Raw genomic sequence first — 11,393 nt, 5'->3', positions numbered from 1 at the left:
CTTCTCCTATGACTATTTCCTTGAACTTCAGACTCCAACGATAATTAAAGGTAACAAGAAAGATGCTGGGAGAAAAGCCAATTTAATTGTACTATCCTGAATAATTGTCTCTGACTTCCAGCTTGCTCATTGTGATTTTTTGGCAGGAAAGAAATTAATATCAGACTCCAACAATCTTCAAACAAGTAAAAATTATAATCTGGTGGGTGCCTATTTAAAGTAACAGAATCCAAGGCAACACAAGAGGCTTAATTTTAGATATGCATGTTATTAACTAAGAGTAGGAAAGAACACTGTCTAGTACTAAAGAACCAAGAGCAGGAAATAATCATTTTAAAATTTACACTCCATTTCTTCAAGGTTTGAGCTAGATAATATAGTTTCAACTCTCTGTATTTAGCTGTTCTGTCCTTAAATTTAATCATTTGCCTAACTTTTATTACTTTACAAAATTGCTATCTAGGCTTATAAAACACCAAACTCCATGTCTTAGTTAAGGCTGCAAGTAACAGATTATCATAGACTGGGAGGTTTAAGCATAGAAATTTATTTCTCACACTTTTGAAGGCTGAGAAATCCAAGAGCAAAGGGTCAGCTTAGTTGTTTGGGAAGAATGCTCTTTCCGGTGTGCAGATAGCCATCTTCAAGTTATCTCTTCACATGGTGGTAAGGGGTGTTGGTGGTAAGGGTGGCAAGAGTGCCTTATTTAGGGATATAAAAATAATTGATAGCTAGAAATGTTAAAGTATTGTGGGACCATCTTTCGAACATTGTTGGGTAAAAGTTCTGGAGATTCCTCTAAGATGAAATGTGCCCAGATTATAATAAAGAACTAAGCCAATAACAGAATTAACATTTTTTCACCTTAAAAAGTAAATTAATGAGAAATGAAAAACTTGCTAAGTTAATATCCAAATTTAGATTCTAAAATATCTGTCTTGTCTAGTAATGTATTGCTAGGCAGCAGCTACACAAAAGTAGCAATTAATGTGACAGCAGTTGAGCGTTAAGACTAAATTAGGGGGAATTATTTACTCTCATTGCTATAGTTGGAAGTATATAAGAGACGCCCAGAAACTACTAAAAGGAAATTATGGGTAAATACATACTACTTTTTATATTCATCTTGAAATGTACAGTTTCACAGAACCCTTTCAAGGAAGAAAAAAAAGAGAACCTAAAGCAAGTGAAATACAGAAAATAATTTACTGTCTGGTATCCTGTGTCCTTTTTTTTTGAACAGCAGCACTCTCCAAAAATTGCATAAATATAGAACTTTTTTCTTAAATTTTTTGTTTTGGAAATTTCCAAACATAGACAAAGTAGAAAGAATGGAATAATGAGTCCCTGTGTACTGATTCCCTCAGAGCTATGTACTGGCCTTCCATCGTAGCTCAGTTGGAAAAGAATCGGCCTGCAGTGCAGGAGACCCGGGTTCAGTTCGTGGGTTGGGAAGATTCCCTGCAGAAGGAAATGGCAATCCACTCCAGTATTCTTGCCTAGAGAATCCCATGGACAGAGGAGCCTGGCAAGCTATATAGTCCATGGGGTCACAAGAGTTGGACACGACTTAGTGACTAAACTGCTACTATGTACTGATTACCTGGATTCAACATTTATCGCTATATGGGCAGTCTTGTTCATTTATAACCCCACACTCCACTACACTAGATTATTGGAAATTAACTGTCAGATATAAAATATCTCATCAGAAATACTGTAGTATGTACATCTAAGATATTGAATCTTTTTTAAAAAGCACAATCATAATGCCATTTACAAATGTGAAAGAATGAAAACTTTAATACCAAATAATATACAGTAAGCAATATTAAGGTCTTACTGATAGTACCTAGCTTAGATAACAATAGTAATACAAACATTTTTTCAGATTGAACTTGCAGGAATTTGAACTTTGAGTTTGTCTCCATGTATTGTTTTGTTATGCTGAAATTATGTTAAAATGAATATATCTTATAAATCACATTCCCATATTTGATAGATTGGTTGCGTAGGTGGTTAATTTTATCCAAGAATTAGAAATAGAGTAAGTTGATTATTTGCAAGACAACAAAAAGGGCAAAACTAAAACCCAATCTCTGATTTTGAAAACAATTTCTCTGAATCCAGAATGAAAGGGGAAATATTTTAACACCAACCTTACTAACATCACAGCTAACTTTCAGCTGGCTTTACACTGCAGTTGTTGCATTCTGTTGAAATATTAAAATTCTTCCTAAAAGGTGAAAACTCACCCTATCACTTCCTCCTCCTCCTCCCCTTGACCCAGCCCCTGGCTTTTCTGGCCCTCTGTGGGGCAGGATTGGTCTCTGATGGGCCCACACCTAGTGGACATGCTTGATGCCCACTTGGTCCCTCATCTTGTACCATCTCACAGGAAACCTGCCGTGGCTGCTTGTGGGAACTGAAGCCTTCATAGGGTACCAAAATGGTGGCTACACACTTTAAATATCATTTTTACCTAAATCCCTTTATTGTTTCCTCCTATTTGGGAGTTTGTGTGTGTGTGTGTGCTCTCAGTCATGTCTGACTCTGCGACGCCATGGACTGTAGCCCTCCAACCTTCTCTGTCCATGGAATTTTCCAGGGAAGAATACTGGAATGAGTTGCCATTTCCTACTCCAGGGGATCCTCCGACCCAGGAATCAAACGCATTTCTCTTGCACCTCCTGCATTAGCGGGCAGATTCTTACCACTGTGCCACCGGGGAAGCTCATTTGGGAGTTTAGGTGAATTTAGTTAAGGGAAACTGAGATAAGCATGGATTTCAGTCAGACCTGGTGCAGAGCAGGATTCATCTCCTGCTTTCTAGGCAAATTCTGAGTTATAACATCTTCATATGTAAAATGAAGATAAAATATCTAATTCATCAGATTGGAGAAAGCAGTAAATAAGGTCGTCCTTCAATGTCTAAGTATCTAAATTTCTGATGTAGAAGTTAATTTTTCTCTGCCCAACTTCTTCCTCACACGTTGCTGTTGTTCAGTTGCTAAGTCATGTCCAATACTTTGTGATCTCATGGATTACAGCACACCAGGCTTCACTGTCCCTTACAATTTCCTGGAATTTCCTCAAACTCATGTCCACTGATGAGATGCTATCCAAACATCTCATCCTCTGTCAAGTTCTTCTCCTGCCCTCAATGTTTCCCAGCCTCAAGGTCTTTTCCAATGAGGTGGCACTTCCCATCAGGTGGCCAAAGTATTGAAGTTTCAGCTTCAGCATTGATCCTTCCAATGGGTATTTAGTTGATTTCCTTTAGAATTGACTGTTTGATCTCCTTGCAGTCCAAAGAACTAAGAGTCTTCTTCAGCACCACAGTTTGAAAGCATCAGTTCTTTGGGCTCAGCCTTCTTTATAGTCCAACTCTCGCATCCGTACATGACTACAGGAAAAACCATACATTTGACTATACAGACCTTTGTTGGCAAAGTAATGTCTCTGCTTTTTAATATACTGTTTAGGTTCATCATAGCTTTGTTTCCAAGGAACAAAGGTCTTTTAACTTCACGGATGCAGCTACTGTTCACAGTGACTTCGGAGCCCAAGAAAATAAAATGTCACTACTTCCACTTTCCCCTCTTCTATTTGCCGTGAAGTGAGGTACCAGTGACCCCCAAAGTCAGTCTGTCCCATCAGGAAGCTTCCATAAACCTCTTATCCTTATCCATCAGAGGGCAGACAGAATGAAAGCCATGATCACAGAAAACTAACCAAACTGATCAAATGGACCACAGCATTGTGTAACTCAATGAAACAATGAGCCATGCCATGTAGGGCCACCCAAGATAGACAGGTCATAGTGGAGAGTTCTGACAAAACGGGGTCCCCTGGAGAAGGGAATGGCAAACCACTTCAGTATTCTTGCCTTCAGAACCCCATGAACAGTGTGAAAACACAAAGATATGATACTGAAAGATGAACTCCCCAGGTCAGTAGGTACCCAATATGCTGCTGGAGAAGAGTGGAGAAGTAACTCTAGAAAGAATGAAGAGACAGAGCCAAAGAAAAAAACCATGCCCAGGTGTGGATGTGACTGGTAATGGAAGTAAAGTCCGATTCTGTAAGCACAATATTGCATAGGAAAGGTTAGGTCCATGAATCAAAGTAAATTGGAAGTGGCCAAACAGGAGATGGCAAGAGTCAAGAGTGAACATCGGCATTTTAGGAATCAGTGAACTTGAATGGACTGGAATGGGTGAATTTAATTCAGATGACCATTATATCTACTTCTGTGAGCAAGAATCCCTTAGAAGAAATGGAGGAGCCATCATAGTCAACTAGAGTCTGAAATGCAGTACTCGGGTGCAATTTCAAAAACAACAGAATGATCTCTCTTGGTTTTCAAGGCAAACCATTCAATATCACAGTAATCCAAGTCTATGCACCAAACACTAGTGCTGAAGAAGCTGAAGCTGAATGATTCTATGAAAACCTGCAAGACCATCTAGAACTAACACCAGAAAGAGATGTCCTTTTCATCATAGGGAACTGGAGTGCAAAAGTAGGAAGTCAAGAGATAACTGGAGTAACAGGCGAGTTTGGCTTTGGAGTACAAAATGAAACAGGATAAAGGCTAACAGAATTTTGTCAAGAGACTACACCGGTCATAGCAAACACCCTCTTCCAACAATACAAGAAAAGACTCTACACATGGACATCACCAGATGGTCAATACTGGAATCAGATAGATTATATTCTTTGCAGCTGAAGATGGAAAAGCTCTATACAGTCAGCAAAAACAAGATCAGGAGGTGACTGTGGCTCAGATAACGAGCTGCTGCTAAGTCACTTTAGTTGTGTCCGACTCTGTGCAACCCCATAGATGGCAGCCCACCAGGCTCCCCCGTCCCTAGGATTCTCAAGGCAAGAACACTGGATTGGGTTGCTATTTCCTTCTCCAAAGCATGAAAGTGAAAAGTGAAAGTGAAATCGCTCAGTCGTGTCTGACTCCTAGCAACCCACCAGGCTCCTCCATCCATGGGATTTTCCATGCAAGAGTACTGGAGTGGGGTGCCATTGCCTTCTTTGCAGATAATGAGCACCTTATTGCAAAATTCAGGCTTAAATTGAAGGAAGTAGAGAAAACCACTAGACCATTCAGATATGACCTAAATCAAATCCCTTATTTTTCAGTGGAAGTGACAAATAGAATCAAGGGATTAGATTTGATAGACTGCCTGAAGAACTATGGACCGAAGTTTATGACGTTATACAGGAGACAGTGATCAAGACTATCCCCAAGAAAAAGAAATGCAAAAAGCCTGTCTGAGGTTGTCTGAGGAGGTCTTACAAATAGCTGAGAGAAAAAAAGAAGCGAAAGGCAAAGGAGAAAAGGAAAGAGATATCCATCTGAATGCAGAGTTCCAAAGAACAGCAAGGAGAGATAAGAAAGCCTTCCTAAGTGATCAATGCAAAGAAATAGAGGAAAACAATAGAATGGGAAAGACTAGAGATCTCTTCAAGAAAATTAGAGATACCAAGGGAACATTTCATCCAAAGATGGGCAAACATCTTGTGAAATGCCAGGCTGGATGAGCACAAGCTGGAATCAAGATGGTCAGGGGAAAATCAATAACCTCAAATATGCAGATGACACCATCCTTAACACAGAAAGCAAAGAGGAACTAAAGAACTTCTTGATGAAAGTGAAACAGAGTGAAAAAAGCTGGGTTAAAACTCAACATTCAAAAAATGAGGATCATGGCATCTGGTTCTATCATTTCATGGCAAATAAATGGGGAAAAAGGGGAAACAGTGTCAGATTTAATTTTCTTGGGCTCCAAAATCACTGTGGATGGTGACTGCAGCCATGAAATTAAAAGACACTTGCTCCTTGGAAGAAAAGCTATGACCACCCTAGACAGCATATTGAAAAGCAGAGACATTACTTTGCCAACAAATGCTCCATCTAGTCAAAGCTATGGTTTTTCCAGTAGTCATGTATATGTGTGAGAGTTGAACTATAAACGAAGCTGAGGGCTGAAGAAATGATGCTTTTGAACTATGGTGTTGTGGAAGACTCTTGAGAGTCCCTTGGACTGCAAGGAGATCAACCAGTCAATCCTAAAGGAAATCAGACCTGAATATTCACTGGAAAAGCTGATGTTAAAGCTGACATGCCAATACTTTGGCCACCTGATGTAAGGAACTGTCTAATTGGAAAAGACCCTGATTCTGGGCAAGATTGAAGGCAGGAGGAGAAGGGGGCGACAGAAGATGAGATGGTTGGATGACATCAGCGACTCGATGGATATGAGTTTGAGCAAGCTCCAGGAGTTGGTGATAGCCTGGCATGCGGCAGTCCATGGAGTCGGACATGACTGAGTAATTGAACTAAACTGAACTGATGGCACCAGAGGGTTTCCCAGGTGGCACTAGAGGCAAAGAACTCACCTGCCAATATAGGAAACATAAGAGATGAAGGTTCAGCCCCTGGGTTGGGAAGATCCCCTGCAGGAGGGCATGGCAACCCACTACAGTATTGTTGGCTGGAGAATCCCATGGACAAAGGAGCCTGGTGGGCTACAGTCCATGGGGCCGCACAGAGTCGAACACAACTGAAGCAACTTAGCACACACACATGATGACACTGGATGCCATGATCTTGGTTTTCTTTAAATGTTGAGTTTCAAGCCACCTTTTTACTCTCCTCTTTCACCCTCACCAGGAGACTCTTTAGTTCCTCTTCACTTTCTGCCTTTAGAGTGGTATCAATTATCTGAGTTTGTGGGTATTTTCCCCAGGAATCTTGACTTCAGCTTGTGATTCATCCAGCCCGGCATTTCGCATGATATACTCTGCACATAAGTTATAAAGAAGCAGGGTGACAATATACAGCCTTGACGTATTCCTTTCCCCATTTTTTTTGTTTGTTTTGCCTTTCCCAATTTTGAACCAGTCTGTTATTCCATGTCCAGTTCTAACGGTTGCTTCTTGACCAGCATACAGGTTTTTCAAGAGACAGGTAAGTGGTCTGGTATTCCTCTCTAAGAATTTTCCAGAGTTTCTTGTGATCCACACAGTCAAAGGCTTTAGCGTAGTCAATGAAGCAGAAGTAGGCATTTTTTCTGGAATTCCCTTGCTTTCTCGATGATCCCACGAATGTTGGCAATTTAATCTCTGGTTCTTCTGCCTTCTCTAAACCCAACTTGTACATCTGGAAGTTTTCATGCACTGCTGAAGCCTAACTTGAAGAATTTTGAGCATACCCTTGCTAGCATGTGAGATGAGTACAACTGTATGGTAGTTTGAACTTTCTTTGGCATTGTCCTTCTTTGTGACTGGAGTGAAAACTGACCTTTTCCAATCCTGTGCCCACTGCTGAGTTTTCCAGATTTGCTGACATATTGAAGTTCTCCTGATTTCAGCTCATGGCCCCACCATGCATACTTGCTTAGGCCCCCAACCAGAACCCATCCTTGATTCTTTCTTCCTCTTACTACTAACATCTAAATCCCCAGCAATAGAGCTTATTTCAAACCACTTTTTAATGTTTCCATTGCTATCATTCTACTTCAGCAATCCTCAGATGTTTTGGTCTCAGGGTTCCTTCACACTCTTGGAAATTCCTGTTATGGACTCTAAAGACCTGTTATGTTTATATGAGTTGTATTAATATATATCATTAGCATCAGAAATCAGAGCTGAAACAATTTAAAATATTTATTTACCCTTTAAAAAATAAGTCTGTATCATGTTAATATAAATAGTACACTTTAAATAGACATATCCCCCCAAATTTAGTGATAATGGTAGCATTGCTTTACTTTTTTGCCAATCTCTTTAATGTCTGACTTTTTTTAAAAAGGCTGGATTTTCTTTCATAGCTACTTCTGCATTCAATTTGCTGCAATATCACATGTCACATAGCCTCTGGAAAATTCTGCTGTATACTCATGAAAGAATGAGAGTAAGAAAGGCAAGTAATGTCTTACTGCTATTATGAAAGTACTTTTGACCTTACAAACCCACAAGAATGTCTCAGAGGGATCTTCAGGGCTCCCCAGAAAGCACTTTTTAACATTAAAAAAAATGGAGCTATACTTTGTATACCATAAACTTCACCCTTTTAAGATCAACAGGGGATTCCCTGGTGGTCCAGTGGTTAGGACTCAAGGTTCCAATGCTGGGCGTCTGGGTTCAATCCCTGGTGGAAGGACTAAGAGCACATGAGATGTATGATGAAGCTTAAAAAAAAAAAAAAAAAAAAAAAGGAAAGAAAAGACCGATGGTTCAATAGTTTTCAGCATGTTTACAAAGTTGTGCAATTATCTCTGCATTAGCAATCTTTACCCATTGCCTCTCATACCAACCCCTGATAACCACTGATCTACTTTCTTTTTCTAAGGATTTGCCAATTCTGGGTGCTTTGTAAAAACTGAATTGAACTTTCAATTCAGTGGTCTTCTTTTACTTAGCATAGTATTTTCAGAGTTCATGTGTAGCATCTATCAGTACTTCATTTACTCCTATAGCTTAATAATATTCCATTACATGGATATATACTGCTAAGTCTCTGCAGTCATGTCCAACTCTGTGTGACTCCATAGTCAGCAGCCCACCAGGCTCCCCCATCCCTGGGATTCTCCAGGCAAGAACACTGGAGTGGGTTGCCATTTCCTTCTCCAATGCAGGAAAGTGAAAAGTGAAAGTGAAGTTGCTCAGTCGTGCCCGACTTGGCGACCCCATGGACTGCAGCCTACCAGGCTCCTCCATCCATGGGATTTTCCAGGCAAGAGTACTGGAGTGGGGTGCCATTGCCTTCTCCGGGATATATACTGCATTTTATTTATTCACTAGTTGATAGACATTTGAGTTCTTTCCACTTTTTAGCTATTATCAATAATGTTGCTATGAACATCAGTGTGCAAGCTTTTCCGTTTTCTTGGATATACACCAAGAAGTAGAACTGCTAGGTCATATAGCAAATCAATGTTTAGTTTTTTAAGGAAACACTAAGCTACCAAGACCATACTTTGAGATCTACTTCTCTAGTCTGAACCATCCTTACGTACTACCTGGACTATGGCAAGAGTTGGCTAATTCCTCTGGTGACCCTACAGTTTTTATTCTACATGGCTGCCAGAATCATCTTTTTAAGAGACCACATTAGACAATATTATTCTATTTTGTTAAACTCTCCAGTAAATACCCATTACATATAGAATAAAATCCATACTCCTCCAGGGCCAAAACATGATCTAGTCCCTACCTACCTGTTTGACTGCATCTCTTCACCATCTCTGCAACATGATTCCTTCTAATCTTTGTATAGTTGGCTCCATCTAATCATTTAGATCTCTACTCAAGACCAACTTCCTTAGGAAGTGTTTATCTATTTGTTTAATTGTTAATTTTCACCACTGTATCCAGTTCCTAGAACTGGCACTGGTAGATATTCAAGCCTTTGACTGTGTGGATCACAAAAAACTGTGGAAGATTCTTAAAGAGATGGGAATACCAAACCACTAAGCTGCCTCCTGAGAAACCTGTAAGCAGATCAAGAAGAAACAGTTAGAACTGGACATGGAACAATGGACTAGTTCAAAATTGGGAAAGGAGTATGTCAAGGCTATATATTGTTGCCCTGCTTATTTAACTTATATGCAGAGTACCTCATACAAAATGCTGGGCTGGATGAATCACAAGCTGGAAGCAAGATTGCTGGGAGAAATATCAACAGCCTCAGATATGTAGATGATACCATTTTAATGGCAAAAAATGAAGAGGAACTAAAGAGTTTCTTGATGAAGGTGAAAGAAAAGAGTGAAAAAGCTGGCTTAAAACTCAACATTCAAAAAATGAAGATCATGGCATGTGGTCCTATCATTTCATGGCAAATAAATGAGGAAAAAGTGGAAACAGTGTCAGATTTCATTTTCTTGGGCTCCAAAATCACTGCAGAGGGTGACTGCAGGTATGAAATTAAAAGACACTTGCTCCTTGGAAGAAAAGCTATGACAAACCTAGACAGTGTATTAAAAAGCAGAGATACCGCTTTGCCGACAAAGGTCCATATAATCAAACTACGGGTTTTCCAGTGGTTATGTACCAATGTGAGAGATGGACCGTGAAGAAGGCTGAGTGCTGAAGAACTGATGCTTTTGAACTGTGGTGCTGGAAAAGACTCTTGAAAGTCCTTGGACAGCAAGGAGATCAAACCAGTCAATCCTAAAGGAAATCAACCCTGAATATTCATTGGAAGGACTGATGCTGAAGCTGAAGCTCCAATACTTTGGCCACCTGATGTGAAGAGCCGACTCATTTGTAAAGACCCAAATGCTAGGAAAGATAGAGGGCAAGAGGAGAAGGGAGTGACAGAAGATGAAATGGTTGGATGGCATCTCTGACTTAAGGGACATGAGTTTGAGCAAACTCAGGGAGATAATGAAGGACAGGGAAGCCTGGAGTGCTAAGTTCATGGTGTTGCAAAGAGTCAGACATGACTTAGCTACTGAACAACAACAACAACAAGAGATTCAATAAATATTTTGGAATGAGTACATCAATAAAAGGCACAGGTATCTGGTGTTTCTGTTGCTGCATAACAAACTCTCCCCAAACTTAGTGTTGTAAAACAACTGTTCACTTGGGCTAGGCTCAGCTGAGTGATTTTTCTATTGATCTTGCCAGTGGTCACTTGTGTATCTGCAATCAGCTGGCATATTGAGGGAGGCCTCCCAGCTCCCTGGTCAGCTGACCTCCCAGCTTTATGTGGTCCCTACAACAAGGTAATTGGATTTCGTACATGGCAGCTCAGGGCTCCCAAGAGCAAAAAGTGGAAGCTACTATCATTTCAAGACTGAAGCCTGGACCTAACACAGCATCACTTCTGGCATATTTTATTGGTTAATAGGGTCAACAATGTCAGCCAAGATTCAAGAGACTGCATAGAGGCTTCACTACTGGGAGTGTTTCATGGGAGACAGGGTTAGAAGGAGGGGTAGCGGTAGATGGAGTTATTATGAAAAAGATTAAAATATCACCTTATGTTTTATGTTATAGTAGCTTTTAAAGTATTTACAATCTCATATCATGACCAGCCTTAAGAACATAGCAAGGCTAATATGACAATTATTGCTCCTATGACAATCAGCATTCTGAAAATGAGAGGTCAAAGCAGAAAGTTAATTATAAACAAGAATATCTGTGGATCCTCTGACCTGGCAGTTTATCTGAATGAGTGAATTACAGGGAGAGCTGTAATTCCCTGTATTCAGTGTATCTTCCCTGCACTTCTACATGTACCTGCCAAGCACTGAGCACTGACAATTAAAGCTTTACTTCTTTTCTTCTCAATTTCATTTTTCGTGAAGCTGTAACAATAAAGAGGAAAATGGAAGATATGTAGAATCTTACCACCTCAAGGC

The sequence above is a fragment of the Ovis aries genome, chromosome 3 (genome assembly GCF_016772045.2).
Source record: "Ovis aries strain OAR_USU_Benz2616 breed Rambouillet chromosome 3, ARS-UI_Ramb_v3.0, whole genome shotgun sequence".
Classification (NCBI taxonomy): Eukaryota; Metazoa; Chordata; class Mammalia; order Artiodactyla; family Bovidae; genus Ovis; species Ovis aries.
This window is presented reverse-complemented; position numbering follows the sequence as displayed.